Source organism: Eumetopias jubatus, unplaced genomic scaffold (assembly GCF_037043125.1).
Source record: "Eumetopias jubatus isolate StellerSeaLion01/CBP00866 unplaced genomic scaffold, mEumJub1_p1.0 scaffold_17, whole genome shotgun sequence".
NCBI lineage: Eukaryota > Metazoa > Chordata > Mammalia > Carnivora > Otariidae > Eumetopias > Eumetopias jubatus.
The window spans coordinates 78,848,530-78,864,627 of record NW_028274823.1 but is presented as its reverse complement, the minus strand read 5'-3'; the positions used below and the strand labels follow the sequence as shown (position 1 = coordinate 78,864,627).

The 16,098-nt window shown below is 38.5% G+C and overlaps 1 pseudogene; it reads left to right on the top strand.

Annotated features, from left to right (window-relative positions):
- The window catches only part of LOC114210256 (mitochondrial intermediate peptidase pseudogene), a 95,978-nt pseudogene extending 81,078 nt beyond the window's left edge, over positions 1 to 14,900 (top strand).
- Positions 14,901 to 16,098: the final 1,198 nt, after the last annotated feature.

Genomic DNA, 16,098 nt, shown 5'->3' with positions numbered 1-16,098 from the left:
TTGAAGGGTTTGAAGGTTGAGGCAATTCTACGTTGGTGAAAGCAACGAAAGCAACAACTAAACCCCAATCCAGCTCAACTACTTGTGAGATTGATTAAACCCACAGTAACATTGTACTGAGACGGGAACAGGTGTGCTCATAAGTTATGGCCCAGATAAGTGGCAGCTATCCAAAAAGGACTGTAAAATAACCGTGAGTAATGCGTTCAATGTTCTGAACGACTGTAAAATAACCGTGAGTCATGCCTTCAATGTTTCTGCAATGTTCTTAAGCAATATGCAAAAATAAAATAAAGAGGTTTCACACATAAGTAAGTAGTGGAGATAAAGTGAAATAAAAGAAACAATCAAAATAGTCCACAAAATAGAAAGTCAAACAAAGAACCTATGGAAGAAATAGAAAATAGCAAGATGCACCCAACCATACCCATCATCACACGAAATAAACTAAGCTAAACTAAATGGTCTAAATACTCCAACTAAAAAAGTAGAAATTGTTACATTGAATTAAGAAAATAAGACCAATTTGGATGCTGTCTCTAAGAAACTCACATTAAGATAAAGATAAAGGTAAGTTAAAGATAAAGAGACACACAGACACTTCACAAAAGAAAGCTGTGCTGGTAAAGGGCGGAGCAAGATGGCGGAGGAGTAGGAGACCTGGATTTCATCTGGTCTCAGGAATTCAGCTGAATAGGGATCAAACCATTCTGAACACCTACGAACTCAACAGGAGACCGAACAGGAGAGTAGCAACAACTCTCTGAACAGAGGAGCGACCACTTACTGGAAGGTAGGGCGTGCGGAGAAGTGAATCCGAGGCGATATTCGGGAGGATAGACGGCGGGGGAGGGGCCTCCGTCGGCCGCTTCTGGCAAGTGCTAGAGCCGCGGAGCACAAAATCGGACCTTTTAGAAGCCGGCTCCGCGGAGGGACGTCGCTGCAGTGGCTAAGCGGGGGGTGGAATCCTCCCGGGACAGTGTGGTCTCAGGACCCTCGGGGTCACAGAAAGACTGGGGGTGCCTGAGTGCGGCAGAGCTCCCGGGTATCAGAGCGGGGAAGCCGGCTGCAGAGACGTAGCTGAGACTTGGGCTCTCAGCTCGGGGTGGCCATAAACTGTGATCTGCGGCCCAGTCAGGCCACTGCTCCTCCAGCAGGGACCCAACAGGCGGCAGATCCGGGGAGACTCCCCTTCCTCCCCCGGGAGGAGTGGCGCAGGAGCGCACCGCAGGGATCTGCTGGGTTTGGAGACTCCACACGGGGTCGGGTGCCAGAGAGAGAAACGCTCGGTCACAGGCCGGGTGAGCACGGAGTGCGGCCGGAGACCGGGGACACGGGAGTGACTGCTTTTCTCTGGGGGCGCACTGAGGAGCGGGGCCCCGAGTTCTCGGCTCCTCCGGGCAGAGATTGGGAGGCCACCATTTTCGCCCTGGTCCTCCAAAGCTGTGCCGAGAGCTTACAGGGAACAAAAGCTCTTGAGAGCAAACCCGAGCAGCTTCCTTAGCCCGGACCAACAAGGGCGGGGCAATTCCGCCTCCGGCAAAGACATTTGGGAACCACGGCAACAGGCCCCTCCCCCAGAAGATCAGCACGAACAGCCAGCAAGCCAAGACCAAGTTTACCGAACAAGGAGAACGGGAGAACTCCAGCGCTAGGGGAATACTGCACATAGAATTCATGGCTTTTTTTTTTACCATGATTCATTAGTTCAACAAAGTTAATTTTTGTTAACTGTTATTTTTTTCTTTTTCCCTTTTTCAACCAACATCTTATCAATCCCTTTTAAAAAAAAAACCACATTTTTTATTTTTCATTTTTAGAGTCATATTTTATCCCTTCATAGTAGTTACCCTTATTTTTGGCATATATATATAAGTTGTTCTCTCTTTAAAATTTTGAGATACAGTTTCTTCTAACAGATCAAAATATACCCTAAATCACTAGTGTATGGCTCTGTTCTAGTCTCCTGCCTGATCACATTCTCTCCCTTTTTTCTTTTCTTTTTTTTAAATCTTCTTTCTTTTTTCAAACAACTTCTTATCTTATCAAGTCCTTTTATAAAATCTTTTATAATTTTCATCTTTACAGTCATCTTCCATCCCTTCATTGTATCAACCCTTATTTTGTACATATATGTCTTTCTTCCTTTAAAATTTTAGGAGGCACTTTTTTCTAACAGACCAAAATAACATGCCCAAAATCTAGTGTGTGGCACTGATCTATGCACTAGCCTGATCATATTTGATCACATTCTGCTTTTTTTGTATTGTTCTGTTTTTGTTTTTATCTTTTTTTATCTTTTTTTTTTGTTTCTCTTTCTTTTTTCTTTCTTTCCCTTTCTTTTCCCCTGGTTTCAGGTCTTTTCTGATTTGTATACAGTATATTTGCTGGGGACATTGTAAACCAGTTAGCATTTTGTTCTCTCATTCATCTATTCCCCTCTGGACAAAATGACAAGATGAAAATAATCACCTCAGCAAAAAGAACAAGAGGTAGTACCGTCAACCAGGGACCTACTCAATACGGACATTAGTACGATGTCGGACCTAGAGTTCAGAATCATGACTTTAAAGATACTAGCTGGGCTTGAAAAAAGCATGGAAGTTATTAGAGAAACCCTTTCTGGAGAAATAAAAGAACTAAAATCTAACCAAGTCAAAATCAAAAAGGCTATTGATGAGGTGCAATCAAAAATGGGGGCACTAACTGCTAGGATAAATGAGGCAGAAGAGAGAATCAGTGATATAGAAGACCAAATGATGGAAAATAAAGAGGCTGAGAAAAAGAGAGAGAAACAACTACAGGATCACGAGGGCAGAATTCGAGAGATAAGCGATACGATAAGACGAAACAACATTAGAATAAATGGGATCCCAGAAGAAGAAGAGAGAGAGGGGCAGAAGGTATATTGGAGCAAATAATAGCAGAGAACTTCCCTAATGTGGGGAAGGAAACAGGCATCAAAATCCAGGAGGCACAGAGAACCCCTCTCAAAATCAATAATAATAGGTCAACACCCCGACATCTAATAGTAAAAGTTACGAGTCTCAGAGCCAAAGAGAAAATCCTGAAAGCAGATCGGGAGAAGAGATATGTAACCTACAATGGTAGAAACATTAGATTGGCAACAGACCTATCCACAGAGACCTGGCAGGCCAGAAAGGACTGCCAAGATATCTTCAGAGCACTAAACGAGAAAAATATGCAGACAAGAATACTATATCCAGCTAGGCTGTCATTGAAAATAGAAGGAGAGATAAAAAGCTTCCAGAATAAACAAAAACTAAAGGAATTTGCAAACACGAAACCAGCCCTCCAAGAAATATAGAAAGGGGTCCTCTAAGCAAAGAGAGAGCCTAAAAGCAGCAAAGATCAGAAAGGAACACAGACAACATACAGTTAACAGTCACCTTACAGGCAATACAGTGGCACTAAATGCATACCTTTCAATAGTTACCCTGAATGTAAATGGGCTCAATGCCCCAATCAAAAGACACAGGCTATCAGATTGGATTAAAAAACAAGACCCATCCATATGCTGACTGCAAGAGACTCATTTTAGACCCAAAGACACCCCCAGATTGAAAGTGAGGGGGTGGAAAACCATTTACCATGGACACCAAAAGAAAGCTAGGGTGGCGATCCTTATATCAGACAAACTAGATTTTAAAACAAAGACTGTAATAAGAGATGAGGAAGGACACTATATCCTACTTAAAGGGTCTATCCAACAAGAAGATCTAACAATTGTAAATATCTATGTACCTAACATGGGAGCAGCCAATTATATAAGGCAATTAATATCAAAAGCAAAGAAACACATTGACAACAATACAATAATAGTGGGGGACTTTAACACCCCCCTGACTGAAATGGACAGATCATCTAAGCAAAAGATCAACAAGGAAATAAAGACTTTAAATGACCCACTGGACCAAATGGACTTCACAGACATATTCAGAACATTCCATCCCAAAGCAACAGAATACACATTCTTCTCCAGTGCCCATGGAACATTCTCCAGAATAGATCACATCCTAGGTCACAAATCAGGTCTCAACCGGTACCAAAAGATTGGGATCATTCCCTGCATATTTTCAGACCACAATGCTTTGAAACTAGAACTCAATCACAAGAGGAAAGTCGGAAAGAACTCAAATACATGGAGGCTAAAGAGCATCCTACTAAAGAATGAATGGGTCAACCAGGAAATTAAAGAATTAAAAAAAATCATGGAAACCAATGAAAATGAAAACACAACTGTTCAAAATCTTTGGGATACAGCAAAGGCAATCCTGAGAGGAAAGTATATAGCAATACAAGCCTTTCTCAAGAAACAAGAAAGGTCTCAAATACACAACCTAACCCTACACCTAAAGGAGCTGGAGAAAGAACAGCAAATAAAGCATAAACCCAGCAGGAGAAGAGAAATAATAAAGATCAGAGCAGAAATCAATGACATAGAAACCAAAAGAACAGTAGAACAGATCCATGAAACTAGGAGCTGGTTCTTTGAAAGAATTAACAAGATTGATAAACCCCTGGCCAGACTGATCAAAAAGAAAAGAGAAATGACCCAAATCAACAAAATCATGAATGAAAGAGGAGAGATCACAACCAACACCAAAGAAATAAAAACAATTATAAGAACATATTATGAGCAACTCTATGCCAGCAAATTACATAACCTGAAAGAAATGGGTGCATTCCTAGAGATGTATCAACTACCAAAATTGAACCAGGAAGAAATAGAAAACCTGAACAGACCTATAACCACTAAGGAAATTGAAGCAGTCATCAAAAATCTCCCAACAAACAAAAGCCCAGGGCCAGATGGCTTCCCAGGGGAATTCTATCAGACATTTAAAGAAGAATTAATACCTATTCTCCTGAAACTGTTCCAAAAAATAGAAATGGAAGGAAAACTTCCGAACTCATTTTATGAGGCCAGCATTACCTTGATCCCAAAACCGGACAAAGACCCCATCAAAAAGGAGAATTACAGACCAATATCCTTGATGAACATGGATGCAAAAATTCTCACCAAAATACTAGCCAATAGGATCCAACAGTACATTAAAAGGATTATTCACCACGACCAAGTGGGATTTATCCCTGGGCTGCAGGGCTGGTTCAAGATCCGCAAATCAATCAACGTGATACAATACATTAACAAAAGAAAGAACAAGAATCATAAGATCCTCTCAATAGATGCAGAAAAAGCATTTGACAAAGTACAGCATCCTTTCTTGATCAAAACTCTTCAGAGTATAGGGTTAGAGGGTACATACCTCAATATCATAAAAGCCATCTATGAAAAAACTACAGCGAATATCATTCTCAATGCGGAAAGGCTGAGAGCTTTTCCCCAAAGGTCAGGAACGCGGCAGGGATGTCCACTCTCACCACTGCTATTCAACATAGTATTAGAAGTCCTAGCCACAGCAATCCGACAACAAAAAGAAATCAAAGGCATCCAAATCGGCAAAGAGGAAGTCAAACTCTCACTCTTTGCAGATGATATGATACTGTATGTGGAAAACCCAAAAGACTCCACCCCAAAACTGCTAGAACTCATACAGGAATTCAGTCAAGTAGCAGGCTATAAAATCAATGCACAGAAATCAGTGGCATTCCTATACACCAACAACAAGACAGAAGAGATACAAATCAAGGAGTCGATCCCATTCACAATTGCACCCAAAACCATTAGATAACTAGGAATAAATTTAACCAAAGAGGCAAAGGATCTGTACTCAGAAAACTATAAAATACTCATGAAAGAAATTGAAGAAGACACAAAGAAATGGAAAAACGTTCCATGCTCATGGATTGGGAGAATCAGCATTGTGAAGATGTCAATGCTACCTAGAGCAATCTATGCATTCAATGCAATCCCCATCAAAATACCATCCACTTTTTTCAAAGAAATGGAACAAAGAATCCTAAAATTTGTATGGAACCAGAAAAGACCCTGAATAGCCAGAGGAATATTGAAAAAGACAAGCAAAGCTGGCGGCATCACAATTCCGGACTTCCAGCTCTATTACAAAGCTGTCATCATCAAGACAGTATGGTACTGGCCCAAAAACAGACACATAGATCAATGGAACAGAATAGAGAGCCCAGATATGGACCCTCAACTCTATGGTCAACTCATCTTTGACAAAGCAGGAAAGAATGTCCAATGGAAAAAAGACAGTCTCTTCAACAAATGGTGTTGGGAAAATTGGACAGCCACATGCAGAAGAATGAAACTGGACCATTTCCTTACACCACACACAAAAATAGACTCCAAATGGTTGAAAGATCTAAACGTGAGACAGGAGTCCATCAAAATCCTAAAGGAGAACACAGGTAGCAACCTCTTCGACCTCAGCCGCAGCAACTTCTTCCTAGAAACGTCGCCAAAGGCACGGGAAGCCAGGGCAAGAATGAACTATTGGGATTTCATCAAGATAAAAAGCTTTTTATCTTGATGAAAAAGCACAGCAAAAGAAACAGTCCACAAAACCAAAAGGCAACCGACAGAATGGGAGAAAATATTTGCAAATGACAGATCAGATAAAGGGCTAGTATCCAAAATCTATAAAGAACTTATCAAACTCAACACCCAAAGAACAAATAATCCAATCAAGAAATGGGCAGAAGACATGAACAGACATTTCTCCAAAGAAGACATCCAAATGGCCAACAGGCACATGAAAAAGTGCTCAACATCCGCTCGGCGTCAGGGAAATCCAAATCAAAACCTCCATGAGATACCACCTCACACCCGTCAGAATGGCTAAAATTAACAAGTCAGGGAACGACAGATGTTGGCGGGGATGCGGAGAAAGGGGAACCCTCCTACTCTGTTGGTGGGAATGCAAGCTGGTGCAACCCCTCTGGAAAACAGTATGGAGGTTCCTCAAACAGTTGAAATTAGAGCTACCATACGATCCAGCAATTGCACTACTGGGTATTTACCCCAAAGATGTGAATTGTGCAAGACTGTTGAATCACAGATCTGTACTTCTGAAACAAATAACGCAAAATATTTTAAGAAAAAAGAAAAAGAAGAAGATAGCAGGAGAGGAAGAATGAAGGGGAGTAAGTCAGAGGGGGAGAAGAACCGTGAGAGATGATGGACTCTGAAAAACAAACTGAGGGTTCTAGAGGGGAGGAGGGTAGGGGGATGGGTTAGCCTGGTGATGGGTATTAAAGAGGGCACATTCTGCATGGAGCACTGGGTGTTATGAACAAACAATGAATCATGGAACACTGCATCAACAACTAATGATGTAATATATGGTGATTAACATAACAATAAAAAATTAAAAAAACAAAGAAAACTGTGCCAATTTCCAGTAAAGGAGATTGCAAAGCCAAGAGTTGATTCAGAGGGAAGACAAGACAACCCCATGTGATTTTTGTCTCTAACAACAGAGTTTCAAGATCCCAGCGAAATCTGAGTGAGCTGAAATGAGAAATACAACAAAACATCCAATACTACCCTAGGAGACGTCAACATTCTTCTCTCAGTAATTGACAAAACAAGAGAAGAAGAAATTAACAAGGTTATGGAAGACCAAAATAACACTAGCTCTCAATTTGACCCACATGAAATTCATAATCTATTCATGAAAGGCAACTATTAACTTCAATTTAGAGGATTATTTTCTGATTATGAAATTAACATGTTAATTATAGAAAATTAGGAAAATACAAGAAATATATAAAGAAAAACATTTTAAAAACGTAATTTCTTTCCTAGACATAACTGCTACTTTTATTTTCGTGTAAATACTGCTGAAGGGAAAAATACTCAATGACATTCGTTAAAGATGGTTAAGGCAAACTTTATTCAGGACCGTCATGTTTGGTGCAGGTCCCACTGCAATGGATTTCACAGTGGGGGACAGAGATTGGGCTCAACTCCAAAAAAAAACATGAGTAAATGGGAATTTATAGCTCAGGAGCAGGGTGGGGTCAATGAATGGAAAATTAGTAAGAGGAAATATCAAGGGTGAAAGGGATTCTGGTTAAGTCGACCTAACAGGATTCTTTGCGGCCAACAGGCCAGGGTGATCCGGCATCACCTGTGCGTGGTGGAGGATGAAGAACCTGACCGATATCTAGGGTGACCAATATTGAGAGTAGAGGGGTTCTGGTTAAACTGACTTAGCAGGGTTCTTGCTAAAACTGGATTTTCAGCTGTCCACACATGAGCCTAGGGGGAAGTTTAGGCCCGACTAAAGTTTGGTCAAGCAAACAATCTTTGTTAGTATATTTAGACGAGATATTAATAACTATTAATATTTATTAATAACTAACTATTGTTAATACAGATTTAAAATTATATAGAAGATAGTCTTATAATTTGCTTTACCTACTTGTTTGCATCATGCAAATATATGGATGTATTTCTTCTACGTAAACAACGTAATTTATATTGCTGGCTCTCTGTATTTGGAAATTTTTGTAGTTTCCTTTCTGTTGCTGTTGCTATGATAAGTGACTAATGAATTTGTGCCCATAAATCTCATTAGCTCATTTATTTTTAATAATGGAAACTTTAAATATAACATAATGTGATTATATATAGTATCAAATCCTCAGAAAGAGATGCTTGAGTAAAAGGGTAGGAAGATTTAAGATACTCTTGCAATATAGTATCAAATTTTTTTAAAGATTTTATTTGTTTATTTGAGAGAGACAGAAAGAGAGAGCACAAGCAGGGTGAGGGGCAGAAGGAGAAGCAGACTCCCCACTGAGCAGGGAGCCCAATGCAGGACTCGATCCCAGGACCCTGTGATAATGACCTGAGCTGAAGGCAGTTGCTTGACTGACTGAGCCACCCAGGTGCCCTAAAATTGTTTTTCATAAAATTTGTTTAGTGTTTAATGAGTGACATTATCAGTTTGGGAAGGTCTATTTCCTGAACATTAATACTTTTAAAATTATACTTTTTAAAAAATTATTTTTAGGTAATTGTACATTCACATGCAGTTGTATGATCCACGATGGAGAGATCCCACGCACGCATTACCTAATATGATGACCTAACTGTAACATCTTGTCCACCTAGAGTACAAGATCTCTACAAGCATATTGCTCTCAGACAGCCAAGGTACAGAATACTGCAATCACCGCAAGGTTAGCTCATTATTAATACATTCCCATCTATAGTTACGGCTCACCTCTCCTCTGTGTCCAGTTCTTATCCCCTGGCAACCAGTAATCTGTTCTGCATTCCTAAAATTTTGCCATTTCAAGGTTATCATCATACGCTATGTAACTTTTCTGGTTTGGATTTTTTTTTTCCCCACTCATCATAATTCTCTGGAGAGTCATCCAGATTGTGTTTATGAATAGTCTCTTTTTATTGATTGAAGGATTGATGAGTAATATTTCATGATACGGATGTACCACAATTTGTTTAATCATAAGCCCATTGAAAGACACTAACCCATTGGGTTTTTAGCAGGTTTTGGCTATTACAAATAAAGATACTATCACAACCATGCTGAAATTTTTATGTGAACATAAAATATTATTCTAGTTAAATTGCCCACAGAGCAATTGCTGGGTTTTACAGCAAGTGCAGGTCTAGTTTGTGAAAGACACTGCCAAATTGTTTCCCAGAGTGGCTGTATCGATTTACATTCCCACAAGCAATGTATGTGTGATCCACTTGCTCTGGATCTCTGCCAGTATTTGCTGGTGTTATTTTTTATTTTAGCCATTCTGATAGGCATGCAGTGGTACCTCCTGTGGTTTTAATTTGTGTCTCCTAATGCTTGTTTGTCATCTGTATATCCTCTATGGAGAACTGTTTATTGCTTTTACCCATTTTCTAATTGGATTGTTGTTGTTTTTGTTGTTGTTTTCACCGTTGGATTTAATAGCTTTTTAAAAAAGTGTTTTATTCTGGATACTAGCCCTTTGTCAGATATGTGCTGGACATGTATTTTGCAAATATATTCCCTCAATGTGTAGATATTTTTTTCATTGTCTTCATAGGGTCTTCGTAGAGCAAACACTTAATTTTTTTAAAAAAGATTTTATTTATTTATTTGACAGAGAGAGACACAGCAAGAGAGGGAACACAAGCAGGGGGAGTGGGAGAGGGAAAAGCAGACTTCCCGCCGAGCAGGGAACCCGATGTGGGGCTCGATCCCAGGACCCTGGGATCATGACCTGAGCTGAAGGCAGACGCTTAACGACTGAGCCACCCAGGTGCCCCCAAACATTTTTAATTTTGATGATGCCCTATTCATCAACTTTTTCTTTAATGCATCCCATTTTGGTGTCAAGTCCAAGAATTACTTGCCTCCTCCTAGATCTTAAAGATTTTCTATTTTTTACCAAGGAGTTTAGTTTCATGGTTATATGTTTTTACACTAAAGTGTATGACACATTTTGAGGTAATTTTTGTGTAAGTTGTGAAATAGGTTGAGGTTCAATGTTTTGTCTGTGGGTGTGCAATTGATCCAATACCACTTGTTGAAAAGGCTATCTTTCTTCCACTAAACAGCTTCTGCACATTTGTCAAAAATCAGTTGGGCATATTTGTATGGGTCTGTTTTGGGTTCTCTATGCTGTTATTCCTGTCTATGTGTCTGTCCCTCTACCAATATCACAAAGTCTTGATTTCTGTGCCTCCATAATAGATCCTGAATGAGGTAGCCAGTTCCAACTCTCTTAATTCTTACTTTTCACAATTGTTTTAACTGTTTTAGTTCGTTTACGTTTTTATATAATTTTTAAAATAAGTTTCTCTATCTCTACCCAAAGCTTTGCTGGGATTTTGTTAGGAATTGCATTAAAACTTTATATTAATATATAAAGAATTGACGTCTTTGTTATGTTGGACCACCCAATAATGAACACAATATGTCTCTCTAGTTATGTAGATCTCCTTTGATTATTTCATCAACGTTTTGTAGATTTCAGCATACATATTTTGTTAGATTTAAACCTAAGCATTTTCTTTATTTTTTAGTGATTTAAAATGGTATTTTATTTTTCATGGTTCTCCAAAGAAGTTTTATATATATAAAACTACATAACTCTATATATGTATATATGGATAACTATATATAAACTATATATAACTATGTAACTATATATGTAACTATATATATAACTATGTAACTATATACAACTATATATTACTATATATCTGTGTGTGTGTGTGAGTGTGTGTGTGTATGTGTGTGTGTGTGTGTGTGTGTGTGTGTGGAGAGAGACAGACAAACAGACAGACAGACTTGGGAGGCTAAGAAATCCCAGTCTGACATCTGCAGTCTACAAACTGGAGAACCAGGAAAGCCAGGGGTGTATGATTACAGTGTGAGTCCTGAGTCTGGAGGCCCAGGAAGTAGGAACTCTGTTGTCCCAGGGCAGGGGAAGGTGGAAGTCTCAGCTCAACAAGAGCAAGACAATTCCTTCACTTTTTTGCTCTATACAGCTCCTCAAAGAATTGGATGATGTCCACCTGCACTGTTGAGGATGAATCTTCTTTACTCAACCTACTGATTCAAATGTTAATGTCTTCCTGAAACACCTGTAGAGACACACCCAGAAACACTATTTTAGTGACTATCTGGGCATTCCTTAGCCTAGTCAAGTTGGCATCTAAGATTAACCATCACAGTATTACCATTTTAATTTAATCATTAGTTTTAGGAGGGTTTTCTAAAAAATATATTCCTTAGATTTCATACATAGATAATCATGTTTCCTCTCAGTAGGATAGTTTTGTTTCTTCTTTTCTGATATGTATGCCTTTTGTTTCTTTTTTTTTTTTTCCTCGTCTTATTGCACTGGCTAGATCTTCTAGCATTAGGTTGAATAAAGTGCTGAGAGCAGACATCCTTACCTTATCCTAGATCCTAGAGGGACAGTGCTCCAACTTTCATCATTTAGTAGAATGTAACCTACAGAGTTTTTGTAGATTCTATTTTTCTAAGTGAGGGAGTTTCCCTCTATTCCTTTTTATCTGGGAGTTTTTATCATGAATGGCTTAAATTTTGTCATGTGCTTTTATTCCACCAATTGATATGATCATGTTTTCTCTGATTCAGGTTGTTAATATGGTGGATTGCATTGTTTGATTATCAAATATTGGTCAAGCATTGCTTCTCTGAAATGAATCCTACTTAGGCTTATATTTCTTTTTATATATTTCCACACTTAATTTGTTAATACTTAATTTGATAATACTTTGTTAAGGATTTTGCATCTGTATCGCTAGGGATATTTTTCTGTAATTTTGTTTCTCTGTTTCTTTCTTTCCTGATATTGGTAGTTTATGTCTTTACTCATTTCTTTGTCAGTAGTGCTAGAAGCTTGACGATTTTGTTGATATTTTCAAAGAACCAGAAAACATATTCTTTTAAATTGCACATAGAAAATTCACTAATAGACCATATTCTGGATCAGAACAAAAATCTCAACAATTTTAAAATCAAATGAAGTGTGTTTTCTGGCCACAACAGAATCAATAACAGATATTTGGAAAATACCAACATATTTGGAAGTTAAACAGCATGCCTTAAAATAGCCAATGGGTTAGAGAAGAAAAGACTGAAGAAACTAAAAAAATAAAATTAAAAAATCTGAAGTTAATGAGAAATGAAAACTGAGTGTGGTAGAATGTAACTACAGAAGTGCTTAGGTGGAAATTTAAAGTGATGTTTATGTTAGAATGAAAGTAAGATCTCACCTAATGACCTTAACTTGTACTTTAAGAAGTTAGCAAAACAATAGCCAGTTTAAACCAAAGCTAACAGGACAAAGAAAATAAAAAGCAAAAGTCAAGGAAATCAAGGCTGGAGCGGCAGTGCTAAGGCTGGAGGGTGGGGGGGGATGGTTGGGGGGTGGGACCTTACAGCTGGGAAAGTCAGCTCCAGACGCGAAGCTGCCTCAGAGCCAGGATCCCAGCCAGAGAGGGGTCAGCACCAGCTAGTCCCTGTTGGGTACTGTCTTCAATATCAAGCCCCAGGACAACTGCCTGGACGTGTTCACCAAGAGCTGGGGGGTCCTTTTGGAGTTTCTGAGTTCACTACCTCAGAAGGATTTCAAATTGGCCAGGAAAAAGCCCCGAGAAAGGATTGCTGGTGGAGCATGCATTTTCTACATTGCCTGGGCCCCACCCCCTGCTCCTGGGATGCACCCTGGGATTCCTTGTGCAGAGTGGCTGACTTTGTGAAAGTTGCTTACCGAAAGCAGATGAACCTTGCTCGTGTATTGGCACCAGGGGAGAAAAGTTAAACACAAATGTAGAATTATATCAAAGTTTGTGAAAATTACCAGCTGATTAAAAGACTTGTGGATTCCTTTAATCCAGAAACCAACTGAGTGGTTGAACTGATTATGTTTGACTTTAAAATCAGTGGAATCCATCTAGACAAAGAAAAGCATTAAAGAGCAGGGGATCTTACTGTTAAAATCTTGGATTTGAGTAGAGCATTTTTATGGGGAACAATTTTTCCAAGGTTGATAAGCATTTCTTATCAGAACATTTTTGTCTAACTTTGTATTTGATGGAGATCCTGTAATAATTGATGGTCTACATGCAGAAACACCAGATGCTTTGTGCAAGAAGCTGCTTGCACAATTTTTCTTTATCCCAATGCTAGCCAATTGAAATGTGCAGAAAAGCTGCTCAGCAGCAGAAAACTTATAACAAAGTTAGTGGGATATTTTACATTCTGTCACAGGGCTCCCCAAAGAACACTAGCTAAAAATTCAGACTGTCAGGTAATTCCTTGAGAAATTATTTGACAAATTATCTGGCAGAACTATAAGAGATTTTTAGGAGATATGAGGAATAAAAATGAAACGTAATCTTCAAAATTCTGAATGAATGCCTTGGGATACCCCTCCATTCGGTGGTATGATTCATGCAGAGAGGTAGAATATTGAGCCCTGTTTATATTGACGTGTTTCTCCCTGAAAGCATGGATGGAAGAAGGACTGAATATCTTTTTAACTAATCGCTGGGGATTTCGTTGTCTGCAGATCTGCCTGGAAAATGAGGTGTGGTGTGAAGATGTTAGAATATTGGCTGTGGTTCACGAATCCTAAGGATTGCCGGGTGCATTTACTGCAAACAGACTAACCACATCAAGATTATCATTTTACAGTCCGTGGAAGTAGACTGAAAGAAAGAGACCATTGTAGTTCTTATACTGTATCTTCCCCATTCCTCAGGGAGTTCACCAACTTTATTAACTCCTGGAATGATGGAAAATGTTCCCCTGAAATGGTATATACCATTCCTTCTGTGCTAGGATATACTCATTACCAACATGTCAATGGGACCAGAATGCCCCACTGATTTTGCTAAGGTTCCTTCTATGCTGATGAAGTATTTTTCAAATGATTATCAAGTGGGGTTAACCAATTTGCTGGACATTATCAAACTGGGCAGCCACTGCTCAAAAATATGATGTCTCAACTTTGTGCTGCAGCTGATATGCAGATTCAGGTTTTTTATGCCACTCTGGATCTCATCTATCATGGGAAGCATCCTCTGATGAGGTCAACCCCAGACATCCCCAAGGAAACCCAGGGTAAAGTTTATAACTTACCATACATGGTAAATACTGTGTGGCACTATAATTCAATTACCTTGTGTAATTGATGATATTAAGTATCACTCTTACCAGATGTCCAGGGTACTAGCTTCCATGGTTTAGGAGGAATGTTTTCTATAGTATCCTTTTAACAGACTACAGGTTAGTGCTCTTGCAGGGAGACGTTGGCACGTGGTAGGAATGAAGAACCCATACTCAAAATTCCATGAACTCAAAAGGGCCCTGCTGTTTAGTATGTTTGGGAAATGCCACGTAAGCTTTAAAGGTGCACTGTGCACAATTAGAAGACCTACAATCATGAAACATATTTAGCATTGCATATGTAACTCAATATTTCCCCAAAATACTTGACTGTAGGACCCACCCCTTTTTTAGGATTACCTATTGATGACATTTTTCAGACCACTAGAAAATAAATGCAAAAAGCATTCAGATGGAAATAACAGTCTTACAGATAAAGGGTTCAAAATTAATGTGATTGCAAAATGCAATTGTTCATCAACATAAAAAGCCAGAGACAATGAAAAAAATTTTACTGGTAAAGGCTGAGATGCAAAATAACATTCCCAGATATATAAGGGCTCAGGAAACATCTCAACTTTGTACTCTTCTTTAAAAATTGCTTCAAGAAAATGTAATTTTGACCAAGTCAAAGCAAAGGAAATCTTTAAGGAACTATTGAGAGTGTAGAGAAGTCAGTCTCTTTCACAATATCTGGATAAATCATAGTAGCAAGTTATTTAGTTATGAATATTTTTCCTAATGATGGGAATAAACACATAAGCACACAAGCAATCCTTCTGGGGGGAAAAAAATCTCTCATGAGGTTATGGTTTATCACCAACTTCCAAATATCCAATTTGAGGTACTTATGATTATGGGAAAAATAACCAAAAAATAACTAAAAAAAAAAAACAACCTAAAAAAAAGAACTGGAGGAAAACAAAAGAAAAGTTAATGTACCTGTGAAAAAAAGTCAAGGAAATCAAGAACAGTTAAATCAGTGAAACCAAAAACTGGTTCTTCAAAAAGATAATATAATTGATAAAGCTTTAGCCATCCTGATAGAAAAAAAATAGAAAAGACAAAAATGATAACATAAAGAACAAAGAAGGGAAAAGAAAACCTCACTACAGATTCTATACACATTGCCAGTATAATAAAAAATATTATGCAAAGCTTTATGCCAATAAATTTGACAACTTAAATAAAATCTCTAAATTTCTTAAAATACCTAAGCTAACAAGGATCACAGATATCAGTCTGGAAGAAATAAGTTATCTGTCTACATCGTATATATATTTTCACAAAGAAAATTCGAGAGTCAGATTCAGATGGCTTATTTGGCAAAGTTCTACTGATATTTAAGAAAGAAATATCAATTCTATACAATCTAACAGAAATTTGAGGAAGACAGAAATTTCCCATCTCATTTTATGAAGCTAGCATTACCTCAATACCCAAGCCAGACAAAGATATTACAAGGAAAGAAAACCACAAACCAGCATCC